The 19,312-nt window shown below is 50.3% G+C and overlaps 10 pseudogenes; all 10 read left to right on the forward strand.

Moving 5' to 3' along the window:
- Positions 1–782: 782 nt before the first annotated feature.
- LOC130351568 (5S ribosomal RNA) lies at positions 783–902 on the forward strand (annotated as a pseudogene).
- A 902-nt stretch (positions 903–1,804) lies between these two features.
- Positions 1,805–1,924, forward strand: LOC130316693 (5S ribosomal RNA; annotated as a pseudogene).
- A 1,471-nt stretch (positions 1,925–3,395) lies between these two features.
- Positions 3,396–3,515, forward strand: LOC130351084 (5S ribosomal RNA; annotated as a pseudogene).
- Positions 3,516–6,366: 2,851 nt separating this feature from the next.
- On the forward strand, positions 6,367–6,486 carry LOC130352196 (5S ribosomal RNA; annotated as a pseudogene).
- A 1,029-nt stretch (positions 6,487–7,515) lies between these two features.
- Positions 7,516–7,635, forward strand: LOC130321691 (5S ribosomal RNA; annotated as a pseudogene).
- Positions 7,636–7,907: 272 nt separating this feature from the next.
- LOC130323903 (5S ribosomal RNA) lies at positions 7,908–8,027 on the forward strand (annotated as a pseudogene).
- An 896-nt stretch (positions 8,028–8,923) lies between these two features.
- On the forward strand, positions 8,924–9,043 carry LOC130316704 (5S ribosomal RNA; annotated as a pseudogene).
- A 2,272-nt stretch (positions 9,044–11,315) lies between these two features.
- Positions 11,316–11,435, forward strand: LOC130351095 (5S ribosomal RNA; annotated as a pseudogene).
- A 6,799-nt stretch (positions 11,436–18,234) lies between these two features.
- On the forward strand, positions 18,235–18,354 carry LOC130351106 (5S ribosomal RNA; annotated as a pseudogene).
- Positions 18,355–18,829: 475 nt separating this feature from the next.
- On the forward strand, positions 18,830–18,949 carry LOC130352245 (5S ribosomal RNA; annotated as a pseudogene).
- Positions 18,950–19,312: the final 363 nt, after the last annotated feature.

Below are 19,312 nucleotides of genomic sequence, written 5' to 3' on the forward strand. Positions count from 1 at the left end.
CAACGGCCATCCTAAGCTGAACGCGCCTGCTCTCCTCAGATCGCAGACTGCTGCCCGGCAGATACCGGCATGGGAGACTGGCTGGCAATCCAAGGTGCCATTGACATTTTGCTCTGTTGCCGCCTTCTTCTCCGATTAATAAAAATATTTATTGATGCTTAAATCCACAATATACAAGGCGTAAAGATGTCAACAGCCATCCTAAGCTGAACACGCCTGCTCTTGTCAGATCGCAGACTGCTACCCAGCTTAGGGCCCAGTAAGTACCGGCATGGGAGACTGGCTGGGGATCCCGGGTGCAGTTGACATTTTGCTCTGTTGCCGCCTTCCGCTCCGATTCGGAAAAGGTTTTATTGATGCTTAAATGCACAGTATAAAGGGCGTGAAGCTGTCAACAGCCATCCTAAGCTGAACGCGCCTGCTCTCGTCAGATCGCAGACTGCTACCCAGCTTAGGGCCCGGTAAGTACCAGCATGGGAGACTGGCTGGGAATCCCAGGTGTTGATGACATTTTGCTCTGTAGCCGCCTTCCGCTCCGATTCCGAAAAGGATTTATTGATGCTTAAATCCACAGTATACAGGGTGTGAAGCCGTCTACGGCTATCCTAAGCTGAATGTGCCTGTTCTTGTCAGATCGCAGACTGCTGCCCGGTAAGTACGGGCATGGGAGACTGGCTGGCAATCCAAGGTGCTATTGACATTTTGCTCTGTTGCCGCCTTCCGCTTTGATTCCGAAAAGGATTTATTGATGCTTAAATGCACAGTATAAAAAGCATGAAGCTGTCAATGGCCATCCTAAGCTGAACGCGCCTGCTCTCGTCAGATCGCAGACTGCTACCCAGCTTAGGGCCCGGTAAGTACTGGCATGGGAGACTGCCTGGGAATCCCGGGTGCCGTTGACATTTTGCTCTATTGCTGCCTTCCGCTCCGATTCCGAAAATAATTTATTGATGCTTAAATCCACAGTATACAAGGTGTGAAGCTGTCGACGGCCATCCTAAGCTTAACGTGCCTGCTCTCGTCAGATCGCATACTGGTACAGATCTTAGGGCCCGGTAAGTACCGGCATGGGAGACTGGCTGGGAATCCCGGCTGCCGTTGACATTTTGCTATTTTGCCGCCTTCCGTTCCGATTCCGAAAAGGATTTATTGATGCTTAAATGCACAGTATAAAGGGCGAAAAGCTGTCAACGGCCATCCTAAGCTGAACGCGCCTGCTCTTGTCAGATCGCAGACTGCTACCCAGCTTAGGGCCCGGTAAGTACTGGCATGGGAGACTGGCTGAGAATCCCGGTTGCCATTGCCATTGCCATTGACATCTTGCTCTATTGCTGCCTTCCGCTCCGATTCCGAAAAGAATTTATTGATGCTTAAATCCACAGTATACAAGGTGTGAAGCTGTCGACGGCCATCCTAAGCTTAACGCGCCTGCTCTCGTCAGATCGCAGACTGGTACAGATCTTAGGGCCCGGTAAGTACCGGCATGGGACACTGGCTGGGAATCTAGGCTGCCGTTGACATTTTGCTCTGTTGCCGCCTTCCGTTCCGATTCCGAAAATAATTTATTGATGCTTAAATCCACAGTATACAAGGTGTGAAGCTGTCGACGGCCATCCTAAGTTTAACTCGCCTGCTCTCGTCAGATCGCAAACTGGTACAGATCTTAGGGACCGGTAAGTACCGGCATGGGACACTGGCTGGGAATCCCGGCTGCCGTTGACATTTTGCTCTGTTGCCGCGTTCCGTTCCGATTCCGAAAAGGATTTATTGATGCTTAAATGCACAGTATACAAAGTGTGAAGCTGTCAACGGCCATCCTAAGCTGAACGCGCCTGCTCTCGTCAGATCGCAGACTGATACCCAGCTTAGGGCCTGGTAAGTACCAGCATGGGAGACTGGCTGGGAATCCCGGGTGCCGTTGACATTTTAATCTGTTGCCGCCTTCCGCTCCGATTCGGAAAAGGATTTATTGATGCTTAAATGCACAGTATAAAGGGCGTGAAGCCGTCAACGGCCATCCTAAGCTGAACGCGCCAGCTCTCGTCAGATCGCAGACTGCTACCCAGCTTAGGGCCCGGTAAGTACCAGCATGGGAGACTGGCTGGGAATCCCAGGTGTTGTAGACATTTTGCTCTGTAGCCGCCTTCCGCTCCGATTCCGAAAAGGATTTATTGATGCTTAAATCCACAGTATACAGGATGTGAAGCATTCTACGGCTATCCTAAGCTGAATGCGCCTGTTCTTGTCAGATCGCAGACTGCTGCCCGGCAAGTACGGGCATGGGAGACTGGCTGGCAAACCAAGGTGCTATTGAAATTTTGCTCTGTTGCCGCCTTCCTCTTCGATTTAAAAAAATATTTATTGATGCTTAAATCCACAGTATACAAGGCATGAAGATGTCAACGCCCATCCTAAGCTGAATGCGCCTGTTCTCGTCAGATCGCAGACTGCTACGCAGCTTAGGGCCCAGTAAGTACCGGCATGAGAGACTGGCTGGGAATCCCGGGTGCTGTTGACAATTTGCTCTGTTGCCGCCTTCCGTTCCGATTCCGAAAAGGATTTATTGATGCTTAAATGCACAGTATAAAAAGCATGAAGCTGTCAATGGCCATCCTAAGCTGAATGCGCCTGCTCTTGTCAGATCGCAGACTGCTACCCAGCTTAGGGCCTGGTAAGTACTGGCATGGGAGACTGGCTGGGAATCCCGGGTGCTGTTTACATTTTGCTCTATTGCTGCCTTCCGCTCCGATAAGAATTTATTGATGCTTAAATCCACAGTATACAAGGTGTGAAGCTGTCGACGGCCATCCTAAGCTTAACGCGCCTGCTCTCGTCAGATCGCAGACTGGTACAGATCTTAGGGCCCGGTAAGTACCGGCATGGTACACTGGCTGGGAATCCCGGCTGCCGTTGACATTTTGCTCTGTTGCCGCCTTCCGTTCCGATTCCGAAAAGGATTTATTGATGCTTAAATGCACAGTATAAAGGGCGAGAAGCTGTCAACAGCCATCCTAAGCTGAACGCGCCTGCTCTCGTCAGATCGCAGACTGCTACCCAGCTTAGGGCCTGGTAAGTACCAGCATGGGAGACTGGCTGGGAATCCCAAGTGTCGTTGACATTTTGCTCTGTTGCCGCCTTCCGCTCCGATTCCGAAAAGGATTTATTGATGCTTAAATCCACAGTATACAGGGTGTGAAGATGTCTACGGCCATCCTGAGCTGAATGCGCCTGTTCTTGTCAGATCGCAGACTGCTACCCAGCTTCGGGCCCAGTAGGTACCAGCATGGGAAACTGGCTGGGAATCCCAAGTGCAGTTGACATTTTGCTCTGTTTCTGCTCCGATTCCGAAAATTATTTATTGATGCTTAAATCCACAGTATACAAAGTGTGAAGCTGTCAACGGCCATCCTAAGCTGAACGCGCCTGCTCTCGTCAGATCGCAGACTGCTACCCAGCTTAGGGCCTGGTAAGTACCAGCATGGGAGACTGGCTGGGAATCCCGGGTGCAGTTGACATTTTAATCTGTTGCCGCCTTCCGCTCCGATTCGGAAAAGGATTTATTGATGCTTAAATCCACAATATACAGGGTGTGAAGCTGTCAACGGCCATCCTAAGCCTGAACGTGCCTGCTCTCCTCAGATTGCAGACTGCTGCCCGGCAGATACCGGCATGGGAGACTGGCTGGCAATCCAAGGTGCCATTGACATTTTGCTCTGTTGCCGCCTTCTTCTCCGATTAATAAAAATATTTATTGATGCTTAAATCCACAATATACAAGGCATAAAGATGTCAACAGCCATCCTAAGCTGAACGCGCCTGCTCTCGTCAGATCGCAGACTGCTACCCAGCTTAGGGCCCAGTAAGTACCGACATGGGAGACTGGCTGGGAATCCCGGGTGCAGTTGACATTTTGCTCTGTTTCTGCTCCGATTCCGAAAATTATTTATTGATGCTGAAATCCACAGTATACAAAGTGTGAAGCTGTCAACGGCCATCCTAAGCTTAACACGCCTGCTCTCGTCAGATCGCAGACTGCTACCCAGCTTAGGGCCTGGTAAGTACCAGCATGGGAGACAGGCTGGGAATCCCGGGTGCAGTTGACATTTTAATCTGTTGCCGCCTTCCGCTCCGATTCGGAAAAGGATTTATTGATGCTTAAATCCACAATATACAGCGTGTGAAGCTGTCAATGGCCATCCTAAGCCTGAACGTGCCTGCTCTCCTCAGATCGCAGACTGCTGCCCGGCAGATACAGGCATGGGAGACTGGCTGGCAATCCAAGGTGCCATTGACATTTTGCTCTGTTGCCGCCTTCCTCTCCGATTAATAAAAATATTTATTGATGCTTAAATCCACAATATACAAGGCGTGAAGATGTCAATGGCCATCCTAAGCTGAACGCGCCTGCTCTCGTCAGATCGCAGACTGCTACCCAGATTAGGGCCCAGTAAGTACCGGCATGGGAGACTGGCTGGGAATCCCGGGTGCAGTTGACATTTTGCTCTGTTGCCGCCTTCCGTTCCGATTCCGAAAAGGATTTATTGATGCTTAAATGCACAGTATAAAAAGCATGAAGCTGTCAATGGCCATCCTAAGCTGAACGCGCCTGCTCTCGTCAGATCACAGACTGCTACCCAGCTTAGGGCCCGGTAAGTACTGGCATGGGAGGCTGGCTGGGAATCCCGGTTGCCGTTGACATTTTGCTCTATTGCTCCGATTCCGAAAAGAATTTATTGATGCTTAAATCCACAGTATACAAGGTGTGAAGCTGTCGACGGCCATCCTAAGCTTAACGCGCCTGCTCTCGTCAGATCGCAGACTGGTACAGATCTTAGGGCCCGGTAAGTACCGGCATGGGACACTGGCTATGAATGCCCGGCTGCCGTTGACATTTTGCTCTGTTGCCGCCTTCCGTTCCGGTTCCGATTCCGAAAAGGATTTATTGATGCTTAAATGCACAGTATAAAGGGCAAGAAGCTGTCAACGGCCATCCTAAGCTGAACGTGCCTGCTCTCGTCAGATCGCAGACTGCTACCCAGCTTAGGGCCCGGTAAGTAAAAGCATGGGAGACTGGCTGGGAATCCCAGGTGTCGTTGACATTTTGCTCTGTTGCCGCCTTCCGTTCCGATTCCGAAAAGGATTTATTGATGCTTAAATCCACAGTATACAGGGTGTGAAGATGTCTACAGCCATCCTAAGCTGAATGCGCCTGTTCTCGTCAGATCGCAGACTGCTATCCAGCTTCGGGCCTGGTAAGTACCAGCATGGGAGACTGGCTGGGAATCCCGAGTACAGTTGACATTTTGCTCTGTTTCTGCTCCGATTCCGAAAATTATTTATTGATGCTTAAATCCACAGTATACAAAGTGTGAAGCTGTCAACGGCCATCCTAAGCTGAACGCGCCTGCTCTCGTCAGATCGCAGACTGCTAGGGCCTGGTAAGTACCAGCATGGGAGACTGGCCGTGAATCCCGGGTGCAGTTGACATTTTAATCTGTTGCCGCCTTCCGCTCCGATTCGGAAAAGGATTTATTGATGCTTAAATCCACAAAATACAGGGTGTGAAGCTGTCAACGGCCATCCTAAGCCTGAACGTGCCTGCTCTCCTCAGATCGCAGACTGCTGCCCGGCAGATACCGGCATGGGAGACTGGCTGGCAATCCAAGGTGCCATTGACATTTTGCTCTGTTGCCGCCTTCTTCTCCGATTAATAAAAATATTTATTGATGCTTAAATCCACAATATACAAGGCGTAAAGATGTCAACAGCCATCCTAAGCTGAACGCGCCTGCTCTTGTCAGATCGCAGACTGCTACCCAGCTTAGGGCCCAGTAAGTACCGGCATGGGAGACTGGCTGGGGATCCCGGGTGCAGTTGACATTTTGCTCTGTTGCCGCCTTCCGCTCCGATTCGGAAAAGGATTTATTGATGCTTAAATGCACAGTATAAAGGGCGTGAAGCTGTCAACGGCCATCCTAAGCTGAACGCGCCTGCTCTCGTCAGATTGCAGACTGGTACAGATCTTAGGGCCAGGTAAGTACCGACATGGGACACTGGCTGGGAATCCCGGCTGCCGTTGACATTTTGCTCTGTTGCCGCCTTCCAATCCGATTCCGAAAAGGATTTATTGATGCTTAAATCCACAATATACAAGGCATAAAGATGTCAACAGCCATCCTAAGCTGAACACGCCTGCTCTCGTCAGATCACAGACTGCTACCCAGCTTAGGGCCCAGTAAGTACCGACATGGGAGACTGGCTGGGATTCCCGAGTGCAGTTGACATTTTGCTCTGTTGCCGCCTTCCGCTCCGATTCGGAAAATGATTTATTGATGCTTAAATACACAGTATAAAGGCTGTGAAGCTGTCAACTGCCATCCTAAGCTGAACGCGCCTGCTCTCGTCAGATCGCAGACTGCTACCCAGCTTAGGGCCTGGTAAGTACCAGCATGGGAGACTGGCTGGGAATCCCAGGTGTTGTTGACATTTTGCTCTGTAGCCGCCTTCCGCTCCGATTCCGAAAAGGATTTATTGATGCTTAAATCCACAGTATACAGGGTGTGAAGCCGTCTATGGCTATCCTAAGCTGAATGTGCCTGTTCTTGTCAGATCGCAGACTGGTGCCCGGCTATTGACATTTTGCTCTGTTGCCGCCTTCCTCTCTGATTCCGAAAAGGATTTATTGATGCTAAAATGCACAGTATAAAAAGCATGAAGCTGTCAATGGCCATCCTAAGATGAACGCGCCTGCTCTCGTCAGATCGCAGACTGCTACCCAGCTTAGGGCCTGGTAAGTACCAGCATGGGAGACTGGCTGGGAATCCCGGGTGCAGTTGACATTTTAATCTGTTGCCGCCTTCCGCTCCGATTCGGAAAAGGATTTATTGATGCTTAAATCCACAGTATACAAGGTGTGAAGCTGTCGACGGCCATCCTAAGCTTAACGTGCCTGCTCTCGTCAGATCGCAGACTGGTACAGATCTTAGGGCCCGGTAAGTACCGGCATGGGAGACTGGCTGGGAATCCCGGCTGCCGTTGACATTTTGCTATTTTGCCGCCTTCCGTTCCGATTCCGAAAAGGATTTATTGATGATTAAATGCACAGTATAAAGGGCGAAAAGCTGTCAACGGCCATCCTAAGCTGAACGCGCCTGCTCTCCTCAGATCGCAGACTGCTGCCCGGCAGATACCGGCATGGGAGACTGGCTGGCAATCCAAGGTGCCATTGACATTTTGCTCTGTTGCCGCCTTCTTCTCCGATTAATAAAAATATTTATTGATGCTTAAATCCACAATATACAAGGCGTAAAGATGTCAACAGCCATCCTAAGCTGAACGCGCCTGCTCTTGTCAGATCGCAGACTGCTACCCAGCTTAGGGCCCAGTAAGTACCGGCATGGGAGACTGGCTGGGGATCCCGGGTGCAGTTGACATTTTGCTCTGTTGCCGCCTTCCGCTCCGATTCGGAAAAGGTTTTATTGATGCTTAAATGCACAGTATAAAGGGCGTGAAGCTGTCAACAGCCATCCTAAGCTGAATGCGCCTGCTCTCGTCAGATCGCAGACTGCTACCCAGCTTAGGGCCCGGTAAGTACCAGCATGGGAGACTGGCTGGGAATCCCAGGTGTTGTTGACATTTTGCTCTGTAGCCGCCTTCCGCTCCGATTCCGAAAAGGATTTATTGATGCTTAAATCCACAGTATACAGGGTGTGAAGCCGTCTACGGCTATCCTAAGCTGAATGTGCCTGTTCTTGTCAGATCGCAGACTGCTGCCCGGTAAGTACGGGCATGGGAGACTGGCTGGCAATCCAAGGTGCTATTGACATTTTTCTCTGTTGCCGCCTTCCGCTTTGATTCCGAAAAGGATTTATTGATGCTTAAATGCACAGTATAAAAAGCATGAAGCTGTCAATGGCCATCCTAAGCTGAACGCGCCTGCTCTCGTCAGATCGCAGACTGCTACCCAGCTTAGGGCCCGGTAAGTACTGGCATGGGAGACTGCCTGGGAATCCCGGGTGCTGTTTACATTTTGCTCTATTGCTGCCTTCCGCTCCGATTCCGAAAATAATTTATTGATGCTTAAATCCACAGTATACAAGGTGTGAAGCTGTCGACGGCCATCCTAAGCTTAACGTGCCTGCTCTCGTCAGAACGCATACTGGTACAGATCTTAGGGCCCGGTAAGTACCGGCATGGGAGACTGGCTGGGAATCCCGGCTGCCGTTGACATTTTGCTATTTTGCCGCCTTCCGTTCCGATTCCGAAAAGGATTTATTGATGCTTAAATGCACAGTATAAAGGGCGAAAAGCTGTCAACGGCCATCCTAAGCTGAACGCGCCTGCTCTTGTCAGATCGCAGACTGCTACCCAGCTTAGGGCCCGGTAAGTACTGGCATGGGAGACTGGCTGAGAATCCCGGTTGCCATTGCCATTGACATCTTGCTCTATTGCTGCCTTCCGCTCCGATTCCGAAAAGAATTTATTGATGCTTAAATCCACAGTATACAAGGTGTGAAGCTGTCGACGGCCATCCTAAGCTTAACGCGCCTGCTCTCGTCAGATCGCAGACTGGTACAGATCTTAGGGCCCGGTAAGTACCGGCATGGGACACTGGCTGGGAATCTAGGCTGCCGTTGACATTTTGCTCTGTTGCCGCCTTCCGTTCCGATTCCGAAAATAATTTATTGATGCTTAAATCCACAGTATACAAGGTGTGAAGCTGTCGACGGCCATCCTAAGTTTAACGCGCCTGCTCTCGTCAGATCGCAAACTGGTACAGATCTTAGGGACCGGTAAGTACCGGCATGGGACACTGGCTGGGAATCCCGGCTGCCGTTGACATTTTGCTCTGTTGCCGCGTTCCGTTCCGATTCCGAAAAGGATTTATTGATGCTTAAATGCACAGTATACAAAGTGTGAAGCTGTCAACGGCCATCCTAAGCTGAACGCGCCTGCTCTCGTCAGATCGCAGACTGATACCCAGCTTAGGGCCTGGTAAGTACCAGCATGGGAGACTGGCTGGGAATCCCGGGTGCCGTTGACATTTTAATCTGTTGCCGCCTTCCGCTCCGATTCGGAAAAGGATTTATTGATGCTTAAATGCACAGTATAAAGGGCGTGAAGCCGTCAACGGCCATCCTAAGCTGAACGCGCCAGCTCTCGTCAGATCGCAGACTGCTACCCAGCTTAGGGCCCGGTAAGTACCAGCATGGGAGACTGGCTGGGAATCCCAGGTGTTGTAGACATTTTGCTCTGTAGCCGCCTTCCGCTCCGATTCCGAAAAGGATTTATTGATGCTTAAATCCACAGTATACAGGGTGTGAAGCATTCTACGGCTATCCTAAGCTGAATGCGCCTGTTCTTGTCAGATCGCAGACTGCTGCCCGGCAAGTACGGGCATGGGAGACTGGCTGGCAATCCAAGGTGCTATTGAAATTTTGCTCTGTTGCCGCCTTCCTCTCCGATTTAAAAAAATATTTATTGATGCTTAAATCCACAGTATACAAGGCATGAAGATGTCAACGGCCATCCTAAGCTGAACGCGCCTGTTCTCGTCAGATCGCAGACTGCTACGCAGCTTAGGGCCCAGTAAGTACCGGCATGAGAGACTGGCTGGGAATCCCGGGTGCTGTTGACAATTTGCTCTGTTGCCGCCTTCCGTTCCGATTCCGAAAAGGATTTATTGATGCTTAAATGCACAGTATAAAAGCATGAAGCTGTCAATGGCCATCCTAAGCTGAATGCGCCTGCTCTTGTCAGATCGCAGACTGCTATCCAGCTTAGGGCCTGGTAAGTACTGGCATGGGAGACTGGCTGGGAATCCCGGGTGCTGTTTACATTTTGCTCTATTGCTGCCTTCCGCTCCGATAAGAATTTATTGATGCTTAAATCCACAGTATACAAGGTGTGAAGCTGTCGACGGCCATCCTAAGCTTAACGCGCCTGCTCTCGTCAGATCGCAGACTGGTACAGATCTTAGGGCCCGGTAAGTACCGGCATGGTACACTGGCTGGGAATCCCGGCTGCCGTTGACATTTTGCTCTGTTGCCGCCTTCCGTTCCGATTCCGAAAAGGATTTATTGATGCTTAAATGCACAGTATAAAGGGCGAGAAGCTGTCAACAGCCATCCTAAGCTGAACGCGCCTGCTCTCGTCAAATCGCAGACTGCTACCCAGCTTAGGGCCTGGTAAGTACCAGCATGGGAGACTGGCTGGGAATCCCAAGTGTCGTTGACATTTTGCTCTGTTGCCGCCTTCCTCTCCGCTTTAAAAAAATATTTATTGATGCTTAAATCCACAGTATACAAGGCATGAAGATGTCAACGGCCATCCTAAGCTGAACGCGCCTGTTCTCGTCAGATCGCAGACTGCTACGCAGCTTAGGGCCCAGTAAGTACCGGCATGAGAGACTGGCTGGGAATCCCGGGTGCAGTTGACAATTTGCTCTGTTGCCGCCTTCCCTTCCGATTCCGAAAAGGATTTATTGATGCTTAAATGCACAGTATAAAAAGCATGAAGCTGTCAATGGCCATCCTAAGCTGAATGCGCCTGCTCTTGTCAGATCGCAGACTGCTACCCAGCTTAGGGCCTGGTAAGTACTGGCATGGGAGATTGGCTGGGAATCCCGGGTGCTGTTAACATTTTGCTCTATTGCTGCCTTCCGCTCCGATAAGAATTTATTGATGCTTAAATCCACAGTATACAAGGTGTGAAGCTGTCGACGGCCATCCTAAGCTTAACGCGCCTGCTCTCGTCAGATCGCAGACTGGTACAGATCTTAGGGCCCGGTAAGTACCGGCATGGTACACTGGCTGGGAATCCCGGCTGCCGTTGACATTTTGCTCTGTTGCCGCCTTCCGTTCCGATTCCGAAAAGGATTTATTGATGCTTAAATGCACAGTATAAAGGGCGAGAAGCTGTCAACAGCCATCCTAAGCTGAACGCGCCTGCTCTCGTCAGATCGCAGACTGCTACCCAGCTTAGGGCCTGGTAAGTACCAGCATGGGAGACTGGCTGGGAATCCCAAGTGTCGTTGACATTTTGCTCTGTTGCCGCCTTCCGCTCCGATTCCGAAAAGGATTTATTGATGCTTAAATCCACAGTATACAGGGTGTGAAGATGTCTACGGCCATCCTGAGCTGAATGCGCCTGTTCTTGTCAGATCGCAGACTGCTACCCAGCTTCGGGCCCAGTAGGTACCAGCATGGGAAACTGGCTAGGAATCCCAAGTGCAGTTGACATTTTGCTCTGTTTCTGCTCCGATTCCGAAAATTATTTATTGATGCTTAAATCCACAGTATACAAAGTGTGAAGCTGTCAACGGCCATCCTAAGCTGAACGCGCCTGCTCTCGTCAGATCGCAGACTGCTACCCAGCTTAGGGCCTGGTAAGTACCAGCATGGGAGACTGGCTGGGAATCCCGGGTGCAGTTGACATTTTAATCTGTTGCCGCCTTCCGCTCCGATTCGGAAAAGGATTTATTGATGCTTAAATCCACAATATACAGGGTGTGAAGCTGTCAACGGCCATCCTAAGCCTGAACGTGCCTGCTCTCCTCAGATTGCAGACTGCTGCCCGGCAGATACCGGCATGGGAGACTGGCTGGCAATCCAAGGTGCCATTGACATTTTGCTCTGTTGCCGCCTTCTTCTCCGATTAATAAAAATATTTATTGATGCTTAAATCCACAATATACAAGGCGTAAAGATGTCAACAGCCATCCTAAGCTGAACGCGCCTGCTCTCGTCAGATCGCAGACTGCTACCCAGCTTAGGGCCCAGTAAGTACCGACATGGGAGACTGGCTGGGAATCCCGGGTGCAGTTGACAATTTGCTCTGTTTCTGCTCCGATTCCGAAAATTATTTATTGATGCTTAAATCCACAGTATACAAAGTGTGAAGCTGTCAACGGCCATCCTAAGCTTAACACGCCTGCTCTCGTCAGATCGCAGACTGCTACCCAGCTTAGGGCCTGGTAAGTACCAGCATGGGAGACAGGCTGGGAATCCCGGGTGCAGTTGACATTTTAATCTGTTGCCGCCTTCCGCTCCGAGTCGGAAAAGGATTTATTGATGCTTAAATCCACAATATACAGCGTGTGAAGCTGTCAATGGCCATCCTAAGCCTGAACGTGCCTGCTCTCCTCAGATCGCAGACTGCTGCCCGGCAGATACAGGCATGGGTGACTGGCTGGGATTCCCGGGTGCAGTTGACATTTTGCTCTGTTGCCGCCTTCCGTTCCGATTCCGAAAAGGATTTATTGATGCTTAAATGCACAGTATAAAAAGCATGAAGCTGTCAATGGCCATCCTAAGCTGAACGCGCCTGCTCTCGTCAGATCACAGACTGCTACCCAGCTTAGGGCCCGGTAAGTACTGGCATGGGAGGCTGGCTGGGAATCCCGGTTGCCGTTGACATTTTGCTCTATTGCTCCGATTCCGAAAAGAATTTATTGATGCTTAAATCCACAGTATACAAGGTGTGAAGCTGTCGACGGCCATCCTAAGCTTAAAGCGCCTGCTCTCGTCAGATCGCAGACTGGTACAGATCTTAGGGCCCGGTAAGTACCGGCATGGGACACTGGCTGGGAATCCCGGCTGCCGTTGATATTTTAATCTGTTGCCGCCTTCCGCTCCGATTCGGAAAAGGATTTATTGATGCTTAAATGCACAGTATAAAGGACATGAAGCTGTCAACAGCCATCCTAAGCTGAACGCGCCTGCTCTAGTCAGATCGCAGACTGCTACCCAGCTTAGGGCCCCGTAAGTACCAGCATGGGAGACTGGCTGGGAATCTTAGGTGTTGTTGACATTTTGCTCTGTAGCTCTGTAGACATTTGCTCCGATTCCGAAAAGGATTTATTGATGCTTAAATCCACAGTATACAGGGTGTGAAGCCGTCTACGGCTATCCTAAGCTGAATGCGCCTGTTCTTGTCAGATCGCAGACTGCTGCCCGGCAAGTACGGGCATGGGAGACTGGCTGGCAATCCAAGGTGCTATTGACATTTTGCTCTGTTGCCGCCTTCCTCTCCGATTAAAAAAATATTTATTGATGCTTAAATCCACAATATACAAGGCGTGAAGATGTCAACGGCCATCCTAAGCTGAACGCGCCTGCTCTCGTCAGATCGCAGACTGCTACCCAGCTTAGGGCCCGGTAATTACTGGCATGGGAGACTGGCTGGGAATCTCGGGTGCCGTTGACATTTTGCTCTATTGCTGCCTTCCGCTCCGATTCCGAAAATAATTTATTGATGCTTAAATCCACAGTATACAAGGTGTGAAGCTGTCGACGGCCATCCTAAGCTTAACGCGCCTGCTCTCGTCAGATCGCAGACTGGTACAGATCTTAGGGCCCGGTAAGTACCGGCATGGGACACTGGCTATGAATGCCCGGCTGCCGTTGACATTTTGCTCTGTTGCCGCCTTCCGTTCCGATTCCGAAAAGGATTTATTGATGCTTAAATGCACAGTATAAAGGGCAAGAAGCTGTCAACGGCCATCCTAAGCTGAACGTGCCTGCTCTCGTCAGATCGCAGACTGCTACCCAGCTTAGGGCCTGGTAAGTACCAGCATGGGAGACTGGCTGGGAATCCTGGGTGCAGTTGACATTTTAATCTGTTGCCGCCTTCCGCTCCGATTCGGAAAAGGATTTATTGATGCTTAAATCCACAGTATACAAGGTGTGAAGCTGTCGACGGCCATCCTAAGCTTAACGCGCCTGCTCTCGTCAGATCGCAGACTGGTACAGATCTTAGGGCCCGGTAAGTACCGGCATGGGAGACTGGCAGGGAATCCCGGCTGCCGTTGACATTTTGCTATTTTGCCGCCTTCCGTTCCGATTCCGAAAAGGATTTATTGATGCTTAAATGCACAGTATAAAGGGCGAAAAGCTGTCAACGGCCATCCTAAGCTGAACGCGCCTGCTCTCCTCAGATCGCAGACTGCTGCCCGGCAGATACCGGCATGGGAGACTGGCTGGCAATCCAAGGTGCCATTGACATTTTGCTCTGTTGCCGCCTTCTTCTCCGATTAATAAAAATATTTATTGATGCTTAAATCCACAATATACAAGGCGTAAAGATGTCAACAGCCATCCTAAGCTGAACGCGCCTGCTCTTGTCAGATCGCAGACTGCTACCCAGCTTAGGGCCCAGTAAGTACCGGCATGGGAGACTGGCTGGGAATCCCAGGTGTTGTTGACATTTTGTCTCTGTAGCCGCCTTCCGCTCCGATTCCGAAAAGGATTTATTGATGCTTAAATCCACAGTATACAGGGTGTGAAGCCGTCTACGGCTATCCTAAGCTGAATGTGCCTGTTCTTGTCAGATCGCAGACTGCTGCCCGGTAAGTATGGGCATGGGAGACTGGCTGGCAATCCAAGGTGCTATTGACATTTTGCTCTATTGCTGCCTTCCGCTCCGATTCCGAAAATAATTTATTGATGCTTAAATCCACAGTATACAAGGTGTGAAGCTGTCGACGGCCATCCTAAGCTGAACGCGCCTGCTCTCGTCAGATCGCAGACTGGTACAGATCTTAGGGCTCAGTAAGTACCGGCATGGGAGACTGGCTGGGAATCCCGGCTGCCGTTGACATTTTGCTCTGTTGCCGCCTTCCGTTCCGATTCCGAAAAGGATTTATTGATGCTTAAATGCACAGTATAAAGGGCGAAAAGCTGTCAACCGCCATCCTAAGCTGAACGCGCCTGCTCTCGTCAGATCGCAGACTGCTACCCAGTTTAGGGCCCGGTAAGTGCCAGCATGGGAGACTGGCTGGGCATCCCAGGTGTCGTTGACATTTTGCTCTGTTGCCGCCTTACGCTCCGATTCCGAAAAGGATTTATTGATGCTTAAATCCACAGTATACAGGGTGTGAAGATGTCTACGGCCATCCTAAGCTGAATGCGCCTGTTCTCGTCAGGTCGCAGACTGCTACCCAGCTTCGGGCCTGGTAAGTACCAGCATGGGAGACTGGCTGGGAATCCCGGGTGCAGTTGACATTTTGCTCTGTTTCTGCTCCGATTCCGAAAATTATTTATTGATGCTTAAATCCACAGTATACAAAGTGCGAAGCTGTCAACGGCCATCCTAAGCTGAACGCGCCTGCTTTCGTCAAATCGCAGACTGCTACCCAGCTTAGGGCCCGGTAAGTAACAGCATGGGAGACCAGCTGGGAATCCCAGGTGTCGTTGACACTTTGCTCTGTTGCCGCCTTACGCTCCGATTTCGAAAAGGATTTATTGATGCTTAAATCCACAGTATACAGGGTGTGAAGATGTCCAAGGCCATCCTAAGTTGAATGCGCCTGTTCTCATCAGATCGCAGACTGCTACCCAGCTTCGGGCCTGGTAAGTACCAGCATGGGAGACTGGCTGGGAATCCCGAGTGCAGTTGACATTTTGCTCTGTTTCTGCTCCGATTCCGAAAATTATTTATTGATGCTTAAATCCACAGTATACAAAGTGTGAAGCTGTCAACGGCCATCCAAAGCTGAAAGCGCCTGCTCTCGTCAGATCGCAGACTGCTACCCAGCTTAGGGCCTGGTAAGTACCAGCATGGGAGACAGGCTGGGAATCCCGGGTGCAGTTGACATTTTAATCTGTTGCCGCCTTCCGCTCCGATTCGGAAAAGGATTTATTGATGCTTAAATCCACAATATATAGCGTGTGAAGCTGTCAACGGCCATCCTAAGCCTGAACGTGCCTGCTCTCCTCAGATCGCAGACTGCTGCCCGGCAGTTACCGGCATGGGAGACTGGCTGGCAATCCAAGGTGCCATTGACATCTTGCTGCCTTCCTCTCCGATTAATAAAAATATTTATTGATGCTTAAATCCACAATATACAAGGCGTGAAGATGTCAATATCCATCCTAAGCTGAACGTGCCTGCTCTCGTCAGATCGCAGACTGCTACCCAGCTTAGGGCCCAGTAAGTACCGGCATGGGAGACTGGCTGGGAATCCCGGGTGCAGTTGACATTTTGCTCTGTTACCGCCTTCCGTTACGATTCCGAAAAGGATTTATTGATGCTTAAATGCACAGTATAAAAAGCATGAAGCTGTCAATGGCCATCCTAAGCTGAACGCGCATGCTCTCGTCAAATCACAGACTGCTACCCAGCTTAGGGCGCGGTAAGTACTGGCATCGGAGGCTGGCTGGGAATCCCGGTTGCCGTTGACATTTTGCTCTATTGCTCCGATTCCGAAAAGAATTTATTGATGCTTAAATCCACAGTATACAAGGTGTGAAGCTGTCGACGGCCATCCTAAGCTTAACGCGCCTGCTCTCGTCAAATCGCAGACTGGTACAGATCTTAGGGCCCGGTAAGTACCGGCATGGGAGACTGGCTGGGAATCCCAGGTGCAGTTGACATTTTACTATTTTGCCGCCTTCCGTTCCGATTCCGAAAAGGATTTATTGATGCTTAAATGCACAGTATAAAGGGCGAAAAGCTGTCAACGACCATCCTAAGCTGAACGCGCCTGCTCTTGTCAGATCGCAGACTGCTACCTAGTTTAGGTTCCGGTAAGTACCAGCATGGGAGACTGGCTGGGAATCCCAGGTGTCGTTGACATTTTGCTTTGTTGCCGCCTTACGCTCAGATTCCGAAAATGATTTATTGATGCTTAAATCCACAGTATACAGAGTGTGAAGATGTCTACGGCCATCCTAAGCTGAATGCGCCTGTTCTCGTCAGATCACAGACTGCTACCCAGCTTAGGGCCCAGTAATTACCGGCATGGGAGACTGGCTGGGAATCCCGGGTGCAGTTGACATTTTGCTCTGTTTCTGCTCCGATTCCGAAAATTATTTATTGATGCTTAAATCCACAGTATACAAAGTGTGAAGCTGTCAACGGCCATCCTAAGCTGAACGCGCCTGCTCTCGTCAGATCGCAGACTGCTGCCCGGCAGATACAGGCATGGGAGACTGGCTGGCAATCCAAGGTGCCATTGACATTTTGCTCTGTTGCCGCCTTCTTCTCCGAATAATAAAAATATTTATTGATGCTTAAATCCACAATATACAAGGCGTGAAGATGTCAACGGCCATCCTAAGCTGAACGCGCCTGCTCTCGTCAGATTGCAGACTGCTACCCAACTTAGGGCCCGGTAAGTACTGGCATGGGAGACTGGCTGGGAATCCCGGGTGCGTTGACATTTTGGTCTATTGCTGCCTTCCGCTCCGATTCCGAAAATAATTTATTGATGCTTAAATCCACAGTATACAAGGTGTGAAGCTGTCGACGGCCATCCTAAGCTTAACGCGCCTGCTCTCGTCAGATCGCAGACTGGTACAGATCTTAGGGCCTGGTAAGTACCGGCATGGGACACTGGCTGGGAATCCCGGCTGCCGCTGACATTTTGCTCTGTTGCCGCTTCCGTTCCGATTCCGAAAAGGATTTATTGATGCTTAAATGCACAGTATAAAGAGCGAGAAGCTGTCAACGGCCGTCCTAAGCTGAACGTGCCTGCTCTCGTCAGATCGCAGACTGCTACTCAGCTTAGGGCCCAGTAAGTACTAGCATGGGAGACTGGCTGGGAATCCCAGGTGTTGTTAACATTTTGCTCTGTTGCCGCCTTCTGCTCTGATTCCAAAAAGGATTTATTGATGCTTAAATCCACAGTATACAGGGTGTGAAGTTGTCTACTGCCATCCGAAGCTGAATGCGCCTGTTCTCGTCAGATCGCAGACTGCTACCCAGCTTCGGGCCTGGTAAGTACCAGCATGGGAGACTGGCTGGGAATCCCGGGTGCAGTTGACATTTTAATCTGTTGCCGCCTTCCGCTCCGATTCGGAAAAGGATTTATTGATGCTTAAATCCACAATATACAGGGTGTGAAGCTGTCAACGGCCATCCTAAGCCTGAACGTGCCTGCTCTCCTCAGATCGCAGACTGCTGCCCGGCAGTTACCGGCATGGGAGACTGGCTGGCAATCCAAGGTACCATTGACATTTTGCTCTGTTGCCGCCTTCCTCTCCGATTAATAAAAATATTTATTGATGCTTAAATCCACAATATACAAGGCGTGAAGATGTCAACGGCCATCCTAAGCTGAACGCGCCTGCTCTCGTCAGATCGCAGACTGCTACCCAGCTTAGGGCCCAGTAAGTACCAGCATGGGAGACTGGCTGGGAATCCAAGGTGCAGTTGACATTTTGCTCTGTTTCCGCTCCGATTCCGAAAATTATTTATTGATGCTTAAATCCACAGTATACAAAGTGTGAAACTGTCAACGGCCATCCTAAGCTGAACGCGCCTGCTCTCGTCAGATCGCAGACTGCTACCCAGCTTAGGGCCTGGTAAGTACCAGCATGGGAGACTGGCTGGGAATCCCGGGTGCAGTTGACATTTTAATCTGTTGCCGCCTTCCGCTCCGATTCGGAAAAGGATTTATTGATGCTTAAATCCACAATATACAGGGTGTGAAGCTGTCAACGGCCATCCTAAGCCTGAACATGCCTGCTCTCCTCAGATCGCAGACTGCTGCCCGGCAGTTACCGGCATGGGAGACTGGCTGGCAATACAAGGTGCCATTGACATTTTGCTCTGTTGCCGCCTTCCTCTCCGATTAATAAAAATATTTATTGATGCTTAAATCCACAATATACAAGGCATGAAGATGTCAACGGCCATCCTAAGCTGAACGCGCCTGCTCTCGTCAGATCGCAGACTGCTACCCAGCTTAGGGCCCAGTAAGTAACAGCATGGGAGACTGGCTGGGAATCCCGGGTGCAGTTGACATTTTGCTCTGTTGCCGCCTTACGTTCCGATTCCGAAAAGGATTTATTGATGCTTAAATGCACAGTATAAAGGGCGAGAAGCTGTAAACGGCCATCCTAAGCTGAACGCGCCTGCTCTCGTCAGATCGCAGACTGCTACCCAGCTTAGGGCCCGGTAAGTACCAGCATGGGAGACTGGCTGGGAATCCCAGGTGTCGTTGACATTTTGCTCTGTTGCCGCCTTCCGCTCCGATTCCGAAAAGGATTTATTGATGCTTAAATCCACAGTATACAGTATACAGTATACAGTATACAGGATGTGAAGATGTCTACGGCCATCCTAAGCTGAATGCGCCTGTTCTCGTCAGATCGCAGGCTGCTACCCAGCTTCGGGCCTGGTAAGTACCAGCATGGGAGACTGGCTGGGAATCCCGGGTGCAGTTGACATTTTGCTCTGTTTCTGCTCAGATTCCGAAAATTATTTATTGATGCTTAAATCCACAGTATACAAAGTGTAAAGCTGTCAACGGCCATCCTAAGCTGAACACGCCTGCTCTCGTCAGAGCGCAGACTGCTACCCAGCTTAG

This window comes from Hyla sarda, chromosome 1, assembly GCF_029499605.1.
Source record: "Hyla sarda isolate aHylSar1 chromosome 1, aHylSar1.hap1, whole genome shotgun sequence".
Lineage (NCBI taxonomy): Eukaryota > Metazoa > Chordata > Amphibia > Anura > Hylidae > Hyla > Hyla sarda.